This window comes from Typha latifolia, chromosome 13 (assembly GCF_019914945.1).
Source record: "Typha latifolia isolate L0001 chromosome 13, TyphaL0001v2, whole genome shotgun sequence".
Lineage (NCBI taxonomy): Eukaryota > Viridiplantae > Streptophyta > Magnoliopsida > Poales > Typhaceae > Typha > Typha latifolia.
In genome coordinates, this window is record NC_133098.1 from 7,618,449 (window position 1) to 7,638,726 (window position 20,278).

Sequence of the window (20,278 nt, forward strand, 5' to 3'; positions counted from 1 at the left end):
GGTTGGCCTCTCGTCGACGGCTCTGTTCCGATGAACCCGAGAGAGAGAGAGAGAGAGAAGAGAAGGGAGGGGATGAGCGAGCACTGGTCGCTTCTCGGCGACAAGTCGGGTGGTCGAAGGCGACGGTAGTAGAGAGAAAGAGAGAGGGAGAGAAATAGAGAGAAATAGAGAAAAATATAAGGAGAGATAGAAGAAGGAAGAGGAGGAAAGAGGAGGAGGCTCACCGACGTCACTAGCACGGTGGTGGAAGTGACGGCGATGGTCCTAAGTGGCCGGCGGTGGAAGCGATACCGAGATGGGGAAACTTAAGAGAGAAGAACGAAAGAGAGAGAGAGCATTTGAGAGGGAGAGAGAGAAAAGGAAAGAGAAATCGATAGAGAGAGAGAGGTGGTGGCGGAGACGGGCAGCGGCGGTCGGGGCCCCGCCCCGGCCAGCTAACCGCAGCCGGTTGGCTGCGACAACGGTAGCTAGGGTTGCTTGGGCACGAGGCCGGCCACATCGTGCCCAAATTTTTTTTTTATTTTTTTAAGGACAAGTTGTTACATTTTCCTCCCCCCTATAAAAATTTCGACCCCAAAATTTAAATCACATTGGTATTATAAGAAAATCAACATATCCAGTTTCACTATCCTCAAATCAAATCAATAATTGTCTAATTTCACTTTTTCAGATCCATAACTCATACTTTATTTACTAACTTACTCACTAACTCCTAACATTACACAACCCCAAGTAACTCCCATATATATAACAAAAATTTCCTAAATCTAGGCATACTATCGTAGACATCAACAATACTACTAATATGCAAGAAAGAACGTACACTGATTCTATAATGTAAAAAGTGTCATGTTCTACTCCAAAATACCTCAACCTGTCGAAAACTATCACTTATTCTACTAGCTGCAACCATATAACAACGCAATGCCATAAACACCTATAACAATATAATACAACCTATTTAAGTAAATTATCTCCAACCTACTGAATGTATACTCCGATCCTAAATATGCTCAATGGATTATCCCTCAATACTATCACAAATACCACGTAGAATGATAAATACAAGTTATTTCAAGAACATCTTAAATACTTAATTCATACTTCTCTTTTTAGAAAAATAATATCACTAATCTAACCATACTCAGTATCATCTGATATCCTCATAAAATTTAGGCGATAGCACAAACTCTCTTATTTAAAGTGCACTGCTCATATGCCTAAATCATTATACAAATTACTAAATAAATTAATATAAGAGATCACACCTATCTATATAAGACTATAATATCAACTTGTATTCATAATACATTCTTCAAAATAACATATAGTTCATCGAATCCAACCTATCAAGGTTAATCTTAATGCAACCTCAAAACTCTTCTGATTCTCCACATTATCTTCCTTCTTAATCTGCAATATCTGAAAGGTTAAATTTAAACTATCTCAAGAAACATACATGATAAACTTTATAATGATCTTTCTATCAATCATCTTCTATATCCAAACTATTTATTCCTCGATTCACATAATTTTAGTTTAATCATTATCCATTTAATTACTATCACTACTAGTATATCCACCAAAATATCACCAAATTATCTACTAATTTCTACTAAGTAATCCAATAATCTCTTTAATATCTCGACAGATATAATATTCAATTCATAATATTAATCCATTGCCACCCAGCTATTTACTAATCCATCATACTTTTTCTTTAAGAATACATAACCATGACTTAGACAAATCCATAAAAACATGAACTACATCTACTAAGATTAATCTCTCGAATTGGTCATGCTATTATAATCTGCCAATAAAATAACTGACACTAACTAATTCACATAGATCATAAGACATCCAAAAATATAAATTACAACCTTACTAGTGTATCTTCCATTTTACTTTAGATCAACTCATAACCTTAACTTTGCAATTCATTAAAAGATCAAATTTTCACAAACTATAATAGAACCAATCATAAAATCATTACCTCCTAATCAAATATCTTTATCTTAAGGCTCAAATGCAGACCTGTAAGTCTTTACAATTATTAAGATCAATATCATCGTTCTAAAAGGCTCGCTCAATAACCTCTAATAATAATCGAACATGTAAGCCAATGGTTAAACAAATGCTAATATAATCGCTTTCCTATACATCATTATCTGTTTATCTTCTAGCAATATTATAAACATCCATCGATACATAGTATATGAAATATCATAATCCTCTGTATTCCTTTTATTACCATCCTATGAAGCAATTAGTTCAACTTCCAAATCATTTATCAGTCATAATAAATAATCATATCTATAGGCTCTATGAATAACTCAATCAAATTATCTCTCCAATTAGTATCATCAAAACAACTAACCTATCCAAGCACATAATATCTCAATTTAATTTCTATGATTAAAAATCAGCATATCTCATTTCTAATTAAATCACTTAAACCTCATATTTCTTCAAGAGTCTCAACTTAATATTCTATCATATCCTCTATATAAAGTGCACCACATATACTGAACAATTTAATCTTATAGCATCATCAAAATCTTTCTATAATATCATTAATATCACCTAATAATCATGAAAAAAATAAGTCTGTATATTTGTAATTAAAATTCATCACCCAAAACACACAAACGTCATGCTATAATATTCTTATCCTCTAAATCAATGTCCAAAACTAAATTAATAATCAAAATATACTTTCACTGTCATATATGTCATGCGACCATCAACTTAGAAACTATCATCACTCTATATAATTCCTTTTATTATCATTCTTTCCATCTAATCATATTCACATAATTAGCAACTACTAAACTAAACCTACTATCGTGTCATCCAGAAATACATACATTAATTCTCAACTACTGACACCACTCACAATCCAATAACTGTATCCATGCCATATTTCCGATACTCATTACCCTATTTGGTAATCAACAACTTTAAAATTTTAAAACAGACATTAATCTTCTAACAATATTATGGACAATCATATACCTATTAAATCATCCATCTTGTCAATACAATCAAAATTTTATACCTACTAACATAAGTATCTTGCAAACATAATTTATCACCCAAATTTTATACTGCACAATTTAATCTTACAACATCATCAAGATCCTTCTATAACATCATTAATATCACCTAATAATCATGATAAAATAAGTCTGTATACTTCTAATTAAAATTCATCACCCAAAATACATGATCTTCATGCTATAATATTCTTATCCTCTAAATCAATGTCCAAAACTAAACTAATAGTCAAAATATATTTTCATTGTGATACAAGATATATCATGAGACTATCAACTTAGCAACTATCATCACCCTATATAACTCATTTCATTATCATTCTTTCTATCTAATCAAATTCACACAATCAGCAACTTCTAAACTAAACCTATTATCATGTCGTCCAGAACTATATACATTACGTCTCAACTACTGACATCACTCACAATCCAATAACTGTATCCATGTCATATTTCCTATACTCATTACCATATTTGGTAATCAGCAACTTTAAAAATTTAAAACAGACATTAATCTTCTAACAATATTATGGACAATCATATCCCTATTAAATCATCCATCTTGTCGGTACAATCAAAATTTTATACCTACTAACATAAGTATCTTGCAAACATAATTTATCATACTAGTCATCCCAAAATTATTTTCTATATACAATCTACAATCATCTATATCACATTACCTAATATCTTTTTCACTATACAAAATCATCGTGTCTTACTCATCCATCCACAATCCATAATTATAACCCTCATAAAAATTAGAATAGTCTCTCTGCACATATATCTTTTTGCATCAATCTCCTAATCTCAAATGTATCCATAAGAGATCAAAAATCCAAAAATATGCTATATCTACTCAAAATAACCTGAAATCTACTGATAATAATCCTTCTACACAAAATACATATCTCCACATGTTTACAAATTTCTACACTTTATCACAACATATGAACATGTCGACATCTCCAATATTATGCTCCACTGGCTATAACACCTCGACATCAATAACATCAATGCATGATTTAGTTATAATCTCTTCTCTTCCTATTCATTAGTCGGTCAGATAGATTCTCAATATACCAATATCACAAATTATTTCTATCAATATCGTCAAGTATCAAAACTTAATAATCTGAACATCACAACCTAGATCTCTATCTCAACCAATTAATATCAAACTCATCGAGATTAACTACTAGGGTAACCCTAAAATAAATCGACAACTACTATACTTGATGATTTGCCAGATCATCCTTATACCTAAGCTCTGATACCACTTGAATTGTAACGCCCTCGCCCCACATAGGCATGTGCATGCCCACGTGCCCACAGGGAACGTGCGGCTCATGCGATAGGACGAGCAGTGCCCGTCACGCATAGATACGCTCCTATGCACATACAATCATGGCATCATCAAATACTACCTGTTAATATATCCATACTCACATAATCCAATACCAAATAAATCATATTATCAACCAAATAGACCTGTTAACATATGAATATCCAACTCCACAATAATATATACTAGATCACTACATAATCTGACAGACCCACACCAGGTCACGACAAACCATCAAGATACAACTAAACAACTGATACACAAGTACACTATATGCTTGACTGTAATCATCTCTAGATAAAGTTATATAGTCATGCTGGAGGCCAAAACATATATGTACATAATATATAATTTAACCTAATTTGATAAAGGCGTCTAGGGGATAAGACTACTCACCCTAATCAGAAGACCCAATACACGTATCCCTCACGTCCACCAATCAACCTTCACACATCACTAGCAAAGTCCACAAGGTCTCAAATAAGAGAGTTCGGAGTCTGAAAATGTTTAATTAGCATGAAGTTAGTTAGAATTAATTTAAGTAAAATATAAATATTAATTAGGTTTAGAATCACTTCTTTTTATTTTTTATTACATAACTAGATCTATATTATAGATACGATTCAAATACTATATTATACTATTATCATAAAATGCTAACTATAGTATAAGGAGAAGAGGTCTATTTCCATTTATGTAAGAATATTTCTAAATATATAATTATAAAATAAAATAAAAGGCTAAATAACTGTAAATATAGACAAGGTCTAATTATAAAATAAAAGGCTAAATAACTATAAATATAGACAAGGTCTTGATTAATTAGGGACTATGCGGTCTTTACTCGATAAAACAATAAATAAATAAATAACTAAATAAGCCTAGTATTTTATTTGTTGGAGAATAATAATATATAATAAATTAATAGAATTACTTAAAATGTATATCATAAGAATATTAGAATATAAATCTATGCGTGAGAGAGAGAGGGAGAGAGGTAGAGAAGAGAAGGGAGGGGATGAGGGAGCACCGGTCGCTTCTTAGCGACCGGTCGAGTGGTCGAAGGCGACGATAGTAAAGAGAAAGAGAGAGAGAGAGAGAGAAATAGAAAAAGAGAGAGGGAGAGAGAGAAGAAGGAAAATGAGGAAGGAGGAAGAGGAGGAAGGAGGAGGAGGAGGCTCACCGGCGTCGGTAGCACGGCGGTGGAAGCGACGGCGATGGTCCGAAGTGGCCGGCGTCAGCATTCCATGATGGGGAAGCTTAAGAGAGAAGAACGAGAGAGAGAGAGAGCATTTGAGAGGGAGAGGGAGAGAGAAGGAAAGAAAATTAGATAAAGAGAGGCGGTGGTGGAGATGGGCAACGACGATGGGGGCCCCGCCCCGACCAACCGCGCCCCAGCTGGTGGCCCCGCCCCGACCAACCACGCCCCAGCTGGTGGCCGGCCACATCGTGCCTAATTTTTTTTTTAAGGACATGTTGTTACAATGTGGGCCCTGCTAGATTATGTAACTGTCTAGTATGGTTGTTGTGGACTTGGACATTCATATGTTAACAAGTTTATTTGGTTGATAGTACGATTCATTTTTGAGATGGATTATGTTGAGTATAGGTGTATCTATGTGTGACGGGCCCCACCCATCCTATCGCGTGCACCGCACGTGCCATGTGGGCGCGTGGGCGTGGGAATGTATGTGCTCGTGCCGGGCGGGGGCGTTACAAAAGGATGCTAATATTTTCTTAGAAATATCTTGGAGAGATGAACAAGATATAATTGCACTAATGTATGATGGTTTTCTACCCCATAATTCAACAGAGTTGAAGACTTCCACACATTCAAAAAGGCTAACTATTTCCCTAATTGATCTCTCATTGCAATAAAAAAAGGAACATTTGTGAGAAGGATCCAAATGCAGTATTGCAGTTTAGATTTTACTACATTACCACTCTCAAGATACCAAGGCTTCAAGATAGAGGAGCCTCCAATCACCGGATAGCAGCCCTTTGTGGCAGCATTCCACATATGTTCCCTTGAAGGAAATTCAACGAGATATACACGGTCTTTCAAAAGAGTTGCATTCCAATTCTAACTAATGTTGGCAATATCCATCCAATGGTGGAGCGAGGATAGAAGGTTGTTCCTAGTAACAACTTGAGAGGTGAGCACTATTGCTAATCGAAGAAGTTTGCAGCACTGCTCTTTCATTTCAGGATTATATGACAGATAAATAAAAGAAGTGGATGGTCTGTTAAGAACCGGTTCTCTCCATTTTGTTTCCATAGTAGGTATTGATTTCAAACAAAGAACAATATGCTACAATAGGCTGAAAATAATGAACAAGTGTTGAAGAAGATCAGTTAGAAACAAGAAGAGAATAAGGGAATCTCTTGGGAGTGGAGGAGACTTGAATGATACTGATTAATAGTCTCGCAACCATTTAAAACTGCCATGATTATATTTAAAACTGCCATGTGATCATGAAGAATTATTCTTGAAACGCTACTTCACACATATATTTAGGGATACTCATTGACAATCTTCGTGCACATCAAAAGTCTAAGTACGAAATAGATATCCTAATCCTATTAGGGATACTATGAGAAGACGTGGGGATATCTCGGGAGCGAAGGTGACGCCATTGAAGAGACGCCTCAATTCACGTACTACTTTTATTATTATTACATCTAGTTTCGTAATTTAGAGATAAACTGTCTTTCTGCTTAACCTACATATAAAATTGGTGAAATTTGTTGTTATGCAAAAAGAATTCATACTTAACTTACGAATTTCGTTGATTATGTTTGAAGTAATTCGAACACTAGTAAACAATTGATGCTTAAACACATCTTGTCTATGGCAAACATGTGTGAACCTAAACACAACATGTAAAAACAAATTTAAGAACCTAACACATTATATATAAAAAAAAATTGATTCCAAAACATATCATAAACACACACAAATAATGGACAAGTGCTAAAAAAGATCAGTTCGAAACAAGAAGGGAATAAGGGAATCTCTTGGGAGTGGAGGAGACGCCTGAATGATACCGATTAATAGTCTCACAACTATTTAAAGCTGCCATGATTATATTTAAAACTGCGATGTGATGATGAAGAATTATTCTTGAGACGCTACTTCACACATACATTTAGGGATACTCATTGACGATCTTCGTGCATATCAAAAGTCTAAGTACGAAATAGATATCCTAATCCTATTAGGGATACTATGAGGAGATGTGGGGATATCTCGGGAGCAAAGATGATGCTATTGAAGAGACGCCTTAATTCATGTACTACTTTCTTATTATTACATCCAGTTTCGTAATTACATCATGCACTACTTTTGTTATTATGCTTCAAACGTAATCACGAACTTTGTAAATAAGTTGGTTAGCTAATAATATTAATTTCATTGTCAAATCAAACATTAGCTGGAATCTTTTATAAATAGCTAATTATATTCTCAAACAACTACAAGAAAAAAAGAAAAGAAAGAAGAAGAAGAAGAAGAAGAAGAAGAAGAAGAAGAAGAAGAAGAAGAAGAGCTGGTGATATTGTAAGTACTCTGCCTGTAAGACTGACTTGCACATCTACAAAATTACTCATTTTTAATAGATGAGCAAAATTTTGTAGGCACTGCAATGAAGAGAATACTCCTCATTTCAATGTAGAAAGAGTAGAAATGTACTGTACTTTTCATGCAACATATTTGTAAGTGTTTTTTCATGTGTAAAATGTCCAACAAAAATCACCCGACTAAGTCCTATTAGTTTTAAACATGTGTGAAGTAGCATATGTCATGTTCTATGTGGTTCTTAGCCAAGTGATCTTCGTTGGATGTTTTGCACATCTTCAAATCCCAACCAAGAAACACATGTTCTATGTAGTTCTTGGCTCTTCCTCTGATGACTACTATTATCTCAATATATTTTTTTATTGTTGTGCTTAATGATAAATTGTCTTTTTGCTTAACCTATATACAAAACTGGTGAAATTCGTCGTTATGCCAAATGAATTCGAACTTAAATTATGAACTTCCTTGATATGTTTAAAGCATTTCGAACACTAATAAACAATTGATGCTTAAACACATCATGTCTATGACAAACATATGTGAACCTAAATGCATCATGTATAAAACAAATCTAAGAACCTAAACACATCATCCTTAAACACTAACTATTGTCTTTAGTATTAAATGTAAATAGAGTATTTAAAACCTGTCCATACAATATACTATAAATCATTAACTCCAGTATTTATTTCCATTGTAACGAGAATCGTCATTTAAGAATGAAACCCATCAAAAACAACTATAGATAGTATTCAATTTTAATAAGGTGGTTGGTAGGTGAAAAGTAAATAAGTTGGTGGGCAGATGAAAAGTAAATAAGGTAGTTGGCAAGTGATATTAATTCACTAACAAATTCATTTAATAGATAGGGTTTATAGGGTTTAGGGTGGTTTCATCAAAAGAGAAAGACAAAAGGACGAATAGAAATGAGGGACATGAAGAATGTGTCGACGAATTTCATCCAGAAGAGAGAGAAGCTATACTATGAATTGGTTCACATTAATAAGATTAGTCGGTAATATTTTTGAGTATTGTGTTCATTTTAAATATATTTCAGCTCTTCTCAAAGCTAATAATTTGTAAAATATTCGTTATATCCCAGCCAAGAAGCACATATAACACGCAGCCTATTATCATTTCAATAGGCAGTTCATAGTTTGAAAAGATCCCTGTGATTAGCTTAGCTCTTCCTCTAATAACTACTATTATCTCAACATTTTTTTCTTATTGTCGTGCTTAATGATAAGTGTCTTTCTGCTTAAACTACAGACAAAACTGGTAAAATTTTGTACTTCTCCTAACGACATTCGTTCTTAAACTATGAATTTTCATGATATGTTTGAAGCATCTTACTTTTCCTAACGACATTTGTTCTTACACTATGAACTTTCATGCCATGTTTGAAGCATTTTACTTCCCCTAACGACATTCGTCCTTAACCCACATAGAAAGTTGGTGAAATTCATTGTTATATCAAAGGAATTCATACTTAAATTACGAACTTCCTTGATATGTTTGAAGCATCTTGAACATTAGTAAAACAATTGATTCTTAATATGTATGAAGTAAAATTCGTTCTTAATGATAAATTGTCTTTCTACTTAACCTACATAGAAAACTAATTAAAATCATTGTTATGCCAAAGGAATTCGTACTTAAATTATGAACTTCTTTGATATGTTTAAAGCATCTAGAACACTAGTAAAATAATTGATTCTTCATATGTTTGAAGCAAGATTCGTACTTACTAATAAACTGTCTTTCTGCTTAACTTACATAGAAAACTAGTAAAATTTATTGTTATGCCAAAATAATTCATACTTAACTTACGAACTTTGTTGATATGTTTGAAGCAATTTGTACACTAGTAAAAAATTGATGCTTAAACACATCATGTCTGTGGCAAACATGTGTGAACCTAAACACATCATTTATAAAACAAATTTAAGAACATAAGAACCTAACACATTATATATAAAACACATTGATTCCAAAACACATTAAAAACACACAAAAATAAACACATGCACGTTTAGATAGTTTGATGCGCTGTAGCAGGTGACTATAAGCTTCCACTAAAAATTGCTTGGAGATTTGTGCAAGACCTAAAGTTGTGTCCCAGTTCTTTACAGTTCAAGCACTTCTTCCTCTGTACTCCTTGATTTTCACCTTGCGATAGTTTCATTTTCTTCCGCTTCCGACCAGGTTGAAGTCTTACTAAGGGAGGTAGCATTTCAATCTCATTCGAGGGACCCGATGGCCAAATTCCCTTGATGCAGTAGGTAGAATTGAGTCTGAATATGTATCTAAATATGTTTCTTTAGTAAAATATCTCTCACAGAACTCGTAAGGATCAAGATGCCTAAAGCTTAGAGCAGCAACACCATGTGTGCATGGAATTTCAAGGATATCCCACGCACGACAACTACAAGTTCTTTTTTCAATATTCACAACATAACTTTTAATTAAAGGTGTTGATCTAGAATTCAGAAACAGAAGATGGAATGACATTCACAAATCGAGCATTTTCACGAGAAATATCTAGAGCATCTTCAATTTTTTTAACCATACGTGTACTGCATTTTTTTGGCAAGTGCTATTCGATTAAAATAGAATTCAGCTATCTTTTGTCTTGTCGTCTCCATCAAATACTGTACAGGCATAGCCTTCGATTGACGAATAACATTCTTTAGGTTTTCAGACATGGTTTTTAGTGTAGAGTATTTATAGAAAAATAATAATTAGCCCACGTACTTGTAGGAATTTTACTTGTGTAAGCATACTGTTGAGAAAACTCTTGTTTCATCTGCTCTATAAGGTAATTGAACTCCGTCTCCCTATAAGCTTGCTGCTACCCAAAACTTATTATACTAAGGAGAACCCTTTGGAGCATTTGGAAGGTTTCGGGAGAGGTGCACCATACAATATCCATGACAATTTTTAGGAAATGCATCATCCACTACATGAATCAACCCCTTTTGCCTATCTAATAATATCGTCATATGCTCGAACAATTTAATTGATACCCGAAGATGATATAAATACCAGGTCTATGATTCAGTGGTTTCAGCTTCGGTAACACAAAATGCTATTGGAAGGATTTGATTATTGGCATCCAAACTTGTCACAACAAGTAAGCAACATTTATACTTGGCAGTTAAGAAAGTAGCGTCGATGCTAAGCAATGGTCGTAAGTGTGACTTGAATGAACGTAAGCATGCACAAAAAGCCTAAAATACATGCTTCAAACGTCCACAATCAGCCCATTGAAGTTTAGTTACTATATCAAGATCCCTCTTTTTAAGCTCATGGAGGTAGCCTTGCAACCACTTGTAAGATTCCTTATAGCTGCCATGGACCTCTTCTATTGTCTTTCATTTAGCGCGATATGCCTTATAGTAACATACTAAAACAGCAAATTTTTTCTGCATTTCAACTTGAATCATCTTTGGAGTGTATGCTTCAGTACTCTTCAGGGCCTGCTCACGCACTTCATCGGGTATGAATAAACTTATACATTGCTTATGGTCCCTCCTAGATATACCTCTGCTACATACGTGTTGTCCAATAAGATACTTTATCCTAAATATATTGACACCTGCTATCTTTATAGCCTTTATTTTCCATGGACATTCCTCTGAACTACATCAGGCAATAATCTTCTGAGAGTTAGTTTCAGTAGGCTTTAATTCAAATCTACACTTGATAGTAAATAATTTTAGTTCTTTTGCAAACTCTAATGAGTTACGGAATATTTGTCCTTTAAATAAATAGATCATCTGATGTGATATATTGTGCCACTTCGGCTTTAAGGGTTTCTAAATATTGTACATAAGATTTTACATAATTAATAGTACTTGAAATATGTTTATTATCACCATAAGGTTGGATGCACAAGTTTGTCGGCACATCACCTTCATTAGTTAGATATGGATCAATAGAATTAAAGATAGGGAATTCTTCTTGAAGATTGAGATCTGCTTCCTCATTTAAAGACGAATCGATACAATCAATGATAGGAAATTTTTCACCAAGATTCTCATTGTCGTCATGGGAATCAATAACATTTGTTTTGACAATGTTACCAAGATCACATATAGGAGAATCAACCTCACTATTTGGTACATACTATCCATTTAAGTCAAAAGGCTAATCGGAGGACGATTGAGAAGAGACGATCATCCTGCCCTTAAAGTATCCAAATTAATATTGATAGGATTTGGAACATTTAAAACAATAGACGGCTGCTCATTCATGGAACTTTTCATATGGATTGTCCTAAAATAACTGTAACAACCCAATCCCCGAAAAAAAAATTCTTTACATGGGCACGATGTGGCCGGCCATAGTGTGGCCGGCCTCGTGCCCATGCAATGGGGCAGCGTGGGGGAGGAGCCACGCACCCCCCCCCCCTCGCATCGCTGCAGCCAACCGACTGCGGCCAGCTGGCTGCGGCGAGCCCCAGCGCCGCCGCAGCCACCGCCTTCTCTCTCTCTTTAAATCTCTCTCTCTCTCTCTTCTTCTTCCCTTGGATTCACTCTCTCTCTCTCCCCCATTGCCGAACCGCCGCCGTTATCATCGTGCTGCCGTAGGTGAGCCTCCTCCTCCTTCCTCCTCCTCCTCCTCTCTCTCTATCACTCTCTCTCTCTCTCTCTCTCTCTGTCTCTCTCTGTCTCTCTCTCTCTCTCTCTCTCTCTCTCTCTCTCTCTCTCTCTCTCCCCTTCTTTGGGCTCGGGCTCGTCGGAGCCGAGCCGCCGGCGAGAGGCCGGTAGCTGGCTGGCCACCAGCTGCCGGTACCCTCCCCGCAGGCCGGGTCCGCACCTCCCTCCCCTCCTCCCTTCTTCTTCTTCTTCTTCTTCTTCTTCTTCCTTTCTTTCTTCCTTTTTTCTCTTCCCTCCTCAGCTTCCACTTCTTCTTTTTTTGCACAGTGCTGGGCTCGGCCCAGCACTATAGTAGTGTTTTAATTATTTATTTATTTGATGTTATTTATTTAGGTTTTCCTTCTTAATTAATGCAAATAGATTATTTGGACATTAATTATTTTAATAATAATATATTCTTCAATATGTTTAGTATTAATTGTAATTTGTATAATCAATGATTAATTAGGTATAAATATAAGTAATACTCATATTGATTTATTTATATCTCTATTAGATTAATATATAAATTTGTAAATTATAATTATCAAATTTATATACCAATATTTTTATGAGATACATTTTAAATAATTCTAATAATTTATTATACATTATTATTTTGTAACAAATAAGATAATGACTACATAGTCCCTAATTAATCAAGATATAATTTAATTATAATTAGGTTTTTATCTATATTTATATTTTATTTATAATTAAAAATCTAGCCAATTATAAAAATAAGTAGAAATTCTAAAATCTAATAAATCATCATATTTTACTCGAACGGATTATATTGGGATAAACAACTAACTTTTTGTTACTTAAATATTTTCAGATCCCGAACCCCTTATTTGAGACCCCGTGGACTTTGCTAGCGATGAGTGTCACTCGGTTAACTGACGGGCGTGAGAGATGCGTGGTTTGTGTCTTCTGATCAAACGGTGAGTAGTCTTATCCCTTAAACGTCTTTCTCAAATTAGGTTATATTATACATTTATGTACATGCATGTCTTGGCCTCCAGCATGATTATATGATTTTATCTAGAGATGATTATAGTCGAGCATATTTTATCATGCATTCGATTATGCTGATTTGGAATATGAGTACATTGGTGACATATATAGAGATGATTAGAGATGATTCTACTGTTATGATTGTTTACCGAGTTGATCTGTAGCATGAGTATGCATGTAATAGATTAGCATGAGTATGCATGTGTTGACGATACAGTTGGAGACTACATTGCATCATTTTCTCTTGATTCCTATTTCACCTAAATTCCTGTTATGCATTGACTTGTTATCGTACTGGATATATGCATATGATCTATCATTTAGAAGAAAAGCATGAAATATGATTGATAGGATAGTTGATAGAAAGCGTGAGGATACCCGAGTGGGCGCGAGGGTTAGGACGCGCTTGGTGGATGATTGATCGCTCGACATGATCGCGATCCTGTTGGCCTTACGTCCGAGGTCATTAGTCTGTGTGCGCAGCAAACATTCGGACACATGTCGTTCGCCAGGGCATATGTGGCGAGTTATCCTCACGAGATTTCTATCAGCTAGAAGGGTGCCCGGTCTGGATGGATGTTGATACCTTTAGCGGATGGCAGGGTATGGTTATATTTGAGATACTCCTTGTGGATGGCAGAGTATGCTCTGAGCCTTCAGGCATGATGTTGAGACCGGGTACCGGGTGTTGACTCTGCACAGTGGTCTAGTATGTCAATATTATACTGAGATGTCGGTGATGATTATGATGTTGAGAAATGCATATGATTTCATTATCATTTGATTACCTGATTATCGAGTGGTCAATATTCATCATATATGATTGCATTTGATATCATAACATGGTAATGGTCGGCATGCATCATGTGTCATATTTGAGAAAGAGTTATGATGATAGTATGATATAGAGATTTGTTTACTCATGGTCGAGGATTATATACTTTTATCAGTTATGACATGTTATCTACTTTTCATTTATATATTATTAAGGAACATTCATATACTCATTCATGACATGATACTCTTTCTGATTCATATTATCCAGTACATGATTTACTCTCTGTTTGGCATCACTGATTCGGGGTAAGGTCTATTCACTGAGCCTTTTGCTCATGACTCTCTTTATTTCTTTTCTAATCCCCTCAAATATGTGGTACGTGATAGCGACTTGAGAAGATATTTTAGAGCAATGATGAGATAAGCTATAGATGCGAGATGGTATAGATGATAGTTTATATAGAAATTGAGTTGTACCAGTATCTGATATTTGTACTCTTTTGTATTAGACGATGATTTGTATAATACAGGTCGAATCATAGTGTACTCTTGTATTAGTTATTTCAGTTGTATCTTGATGGTTTGTTGTGGCCTGTGTGGGTCCTGCCAGATTATGTAGCGGTCTAGTGTATATTATTGTAGACTTTGATATTCATATGTTAACAGGTTTATTTGGTTAAGAGTATGATTTATTTGGTGATGGATTATGTGATCATGGATAGGTTAGCAGGTTTTATTTGATGATGTCATGATTATATGTGCACAAGAGAGTATCTGTGCGTGACGGGCCCCGCTCGACCTGTCGCGTGCGCCGCGCGTGCCGTGTGGGCGCATGGGCGTGCACGTGCCCGTGTCGGGCGGGGGCGTTACAATAACATTAATAACATGATGATGTTAAATATTAAGGAAACCCCTAGCTAACTTATGATATTAGTAATTAAATTTGTAGTTCAATTACGAAATGTGTAACTAAATTCATCGTACAATTATGAAATTTGTAGTTCAATTACAAATTTATCTACTATATTCATAGTTGAACTAATAGATCAATTTCAAAATTCATAGCTAAATTCGTAGTTCAATTGCAAAAGACATAGCTAAATTCATACTTCAATTACGAAATTTGTAGTTGAACTAATAGTTCAATTTCAAAATTCCTAGCTAAATTCATAGTTCAATTGCAAAATTTAGAGCTAAATTAATACTTCACTCACGAAATTCGTAGTTGAACTAATAGTTCAATTTTGAAATTCGTAGCTAAATTCATAGTTCAATTGCCAAATTCATAGCTAAATTTGTACTTCAATTATGAAATTTGTAGTTGAACTAATAGTTCAATTTCAAAATTCGTAGCTAAATTCATAGTTCAATTGCAAAATTCATAGCTAAATTCGTACTTCAATAACAAAATTTGTAGTTGAACTAATAGTTCAATTTCAAAATTCATAGCTAAATTCATATTTCAATTGCAAAATTCATAGCTAAATTCGTACTTTATTTATGAAATTCGTAGTTGAACTAATAGTTCAATTTTGAAATTCATAGCTAAGTTCGTAGTTCAATTGCAAAATTCATAGCTAAGTACATTTACGAAATTTGTAGTTGAACTAATAGTTCAATTTCGAAATTCGTAGCTAAATTCGTAGTTCAGTTGCAAAATTCATAGCTAAATTCGTAGTTCAATTACGAAATTCGTAGCTAAATTATGAATGTCGTCATTAAAGTACGACATATGTTAATCAATAACGACTTTTATGTTCAATGTCGTTATTAAAGTAGGCAAAAGTAATTTTCCTACATATGCTTAATGTAATCACAAACATAAAAATATTAACTAACCCGAATAAATCTTACGATCTGACCACATGGGTTAAGTCAAGTCAAGTCGAGTCGAGTCAAATTAGTTACTTAGCTTTATCTTTTTATTTTGAATTTCAAATAAATCGAATAATCTGCATGTGGATCCGATATGTTAGGGATTTTATTCCTATAAATAGGAGTGGACATGAGTTGATAATGAGGATTGAATGGAGAGAAATCTGAGTTTAGCCAGTTATTATTTCGGCCTTATCTTTTTATATTAACTGTTGGATTGTCTTTATCTTCATAAGAGTAGATCATAACCATAGATCTCATTCAAGCTTCAAAACCCTAGCCACCTCCTACCTCCAGTAGCCACCCTACTACACAGCCACCCTTGGTCATCCACCACACTCTAACGACCGCCACAACATTAAAAATTACCGTTTTGCCCTCCCTAACCTATTTCCACTATTTTATTTTTATCTTTTCATCCTGATCTCCGATTTAGGTGAAACTAGAGCCATTAGAACCTTAACTCATGAGGCTACCTATTTTCATAATCATCTTTTGGACAAATCATTCCAGATCTGGTCCATAACATTGGTATCAAAGCCAACGTTCCTCGGAAGATGGTTAACATGCGTTCTAAGGCCAACGAGCAGGCATCGACCATGGAGGACCATGATCTTATCTCTGTTCCTGTGGGAGTTGATCTAGCACCCCCCTCCAATCCCAGCAATTGTCGGCGACGAGCCACTGGTGTAGGCAAAAGCTTTTTTTAAAGTATTTTTGGTCGAGTTGAAGGAGAACGCGAAGGAGATCCAGAAGATCCAAACCGCCTTCAAAGACTCGATCCAGGTCTTACTAGTGGCCCTCCACCAACCTGCGCTACCAGCGCTGCCGACCACGATGGGACAAAGCCAAATGCAGCCATCATTATCAACCCATGAGGGAGGGGATGAGTCGGCCCAAATCACGGCCTCAACCCCTCCTCCGACCGCGGTGGGGACCCCTTCGACCCTACAAACCTTCCTAGATGTCGCTACCATGCCGAAACCACCTACAACAGCGTCCGCGAGATCATCTTCCCCACCTGCAGTGGGAGCTAGGGCCGAAAATAGTAGCTTCCCATCGGCGGCTGTCCAGACGCTCACGGCCCCTACCGCCACGACTGATCTCTCCTATGATGCCCTCACACCCGAGCCTAGGCTGCCTTTCGCGCCGGCACCAGCTGGAAGACTACCAGCCGCAGCGGTTCATGCTGCAACAAATCCGTGGCTAGTGGCCATAGGTCCGACGCTCCCACGGCCACCGGCGGCCATGGTTAGCTTCCTAGGGCCGACTACCGGCCAGTGGTGGTCACCACAACCGCCGACGACCGTCGAATGGCCAAACCCGACAGCCATAGCCACGGGATGCTACCCCTACATCGAGGTAGCTCCGCCGTAGTTTTTCGTCGCCACTACTCCATTGTAGTGGGGCCACTACCTAACCCTAGGGCTGAATTTGGAATTCGACCTAGGGGTTCTGCCACAGGGTGCATGGGGGGCGGCGGTGGCTGGGCTCGATCAGGGATCACCGGTAGTCGACCCCTAGCTGGTCATCGCGGCGGTGGAACGACGGTGAGCGGCGGTGGAGGGCCAAACTCAAGCTCGGGCTCGAGCTGTTGCAGCGACGATCTTAGTCTGTCGTCGGTCGGTCCACCGACCCTCGGCGACTGCAGAAGGAACTTATTAGAATGAAAGAGATGAAGCGCACAATATTTTAGGCAGGCCAAATTTTTGCGAACCGGTTCGACCACCTCGTGCAAACCAGTTTGGAACCCATGAACAAAACCCCGAGCACGAGTACGAGCCCGAGGATGAATGGTGGAATGAACCGGTAGGCCCGCATTGCCAGACTGAGCCGAATCCGCATGTAGCCCAAGGGTGAGATGAGCCAAACCCGTGGGCCTATGACCCACGAGACCAGCCTTGACCCTGAGGTCACTTTGCCCGTGACGACAGACCACATTTTGGGATCTAAGCTCGAACTGTCAAGCTTTATTTTCCAAAATTTTCTAGAGGAGACCCACTAGATTTGACCTATCTAGCGGAGCAGTTTTTCACGTACCATGGCACGTGTGACCACTAGAAGGTCCAGCTAGCCTCATTTCACTTAGAGGGTATGGCGATTAGGTGGTACCAGTCGGCTGAGCGAACTCGACCATTTGAGTCTTGGCACGACTTTGCGAATGCAATTTGTGCTCGATTCGGTCCGACTCAGTACGAGGACTTTTAGGCCATATTGATTCAGCTGACTCAATCAATAATAGTTCGAGCTTACTGGGAGGAGTTCGGGCGAATATGCAACCGAGTCACTAACTGGTCTGACTCGGCCCTAAAGAGTACCTTCATTAGTGGGCTTAGGCTTGACATTCAGGCTGAGATCAAGGATTTGAGGCCCACTACTTCGGAAGGGGCCTTCTCCTTAGTTGTTCTGATGGAGTCCAAGTTGGATCAACTAAACCAGATCTACAAGGAGGAGAGAAGAAACGCGGCCCAAGCCCACAGCCCATGAGAGACGGCATCTGTCCCGACTCAGACTGCACCAAAGGCTCATCCTGACCGACAGATGATCACGCGCCGCTTTGTACCCAACGACTTGGAAGAGCGCCAAAGAAAAGGCTTATGCTTTTACTGTGATGACTAATTTACCCCCGGTCATAAATGCAAGCGTCAGCCAGCCCACATCATGTTCCTAGGTGGACTCGAAGAAGACGAACCCGAATCCACTAATTGGCACGACAAGTTATATGAGTACAAGGGTGTGAGAGACTAGTCACCTTGAGGACAAGGTGTCGGTGGATTGTTACGATCCGACCACATGGGTTAAGTTGAGTCAAGTCGAGTCGAGTCAAATTAGTTACTTAGCTTTTTCTTTCTATTTTAAATTTTAAATAAATCAGATAATTCGCATGTGGATCTGATCTGTTAAGGGTTTTACTCTTATAAATAGGACTGGACATGAGTTGATAAGGAGGATTGAATGGAGAGAAATCTGAGTTTAGCCAATTATTATTTTCTTCCTTATCTTTTTACATTAACCGTTGGATTGTCTTTATCTTTATAGGAGTAGATCATAACCGTAGATTCCCTTTAAGCTTCCAAACCCTAGCCACCTCCTACCTCTAGCAGCCACCCTACTACACGGCCATCCACTACCCTCCGATGACCACCACAATGTCAGAAATTACCGTTCTGCCCTCCTTGACCTATCTCCACTATTTTAGTTTTATCTTTTCATCCCAATCTCCGATTTATGTGAAACTAGAGCCATTACAACCCTAACTTACGAGGCTACCTCCACCTAAATTTTTATAATCATCCTTCGGACGGATCATTCCAGATCTGGTCCATAATAAAATCTTTTTCTTTCCTCGTTTTAAAATTTTTGTATAGCTCGACAAAATAATGGTGACAGATCATACATCTCTACAACATCATAATCTTCGAAGATATCAATAAATATATCGTGGTTGTCCAAAGGGAATAGTGATACGATTCGATCCATATTGGCTCCACGCGTGACATTGGGTTCATAGGAATAAGCCTGTTTATCTAGTTGAGTAAGTAGAATGAATAAAATCTATTTATGTCAGGGTGTGTTCGAACGCAAGGACCGCGTTCGAATGGGGCGGTTCGAATGCCTGCATCACGTTCACATCGACATAGAACAGAATTGGCGCGTTCGAATGGAAATGGGAGTGTTCGAACGACTTTCGCATCGATAGAGAACGGAAATTTCGCATTCAAACGCAATCGGGCATGTTCGAACACACCGCGGCGAAAGTGTGGGTTAAGTTAGCGATTGTTAGGGTTGTTTGGGGGTATTTTTATGTTAATTATGGAGTCCTTAGGATGAGCCTCTATATATATGTGGAGGAAACCCTAATTGAGATTTTTTTATCTGGATTGGAATTGGCTTTAGCCTCATCTCCTTCTCTCTTGATTCCTGCCATTGGCGCTTTCTCCCACCTCCCTTCTTCCACCGCCCAAGTCTTTGGTCGACTTCTTCCAGC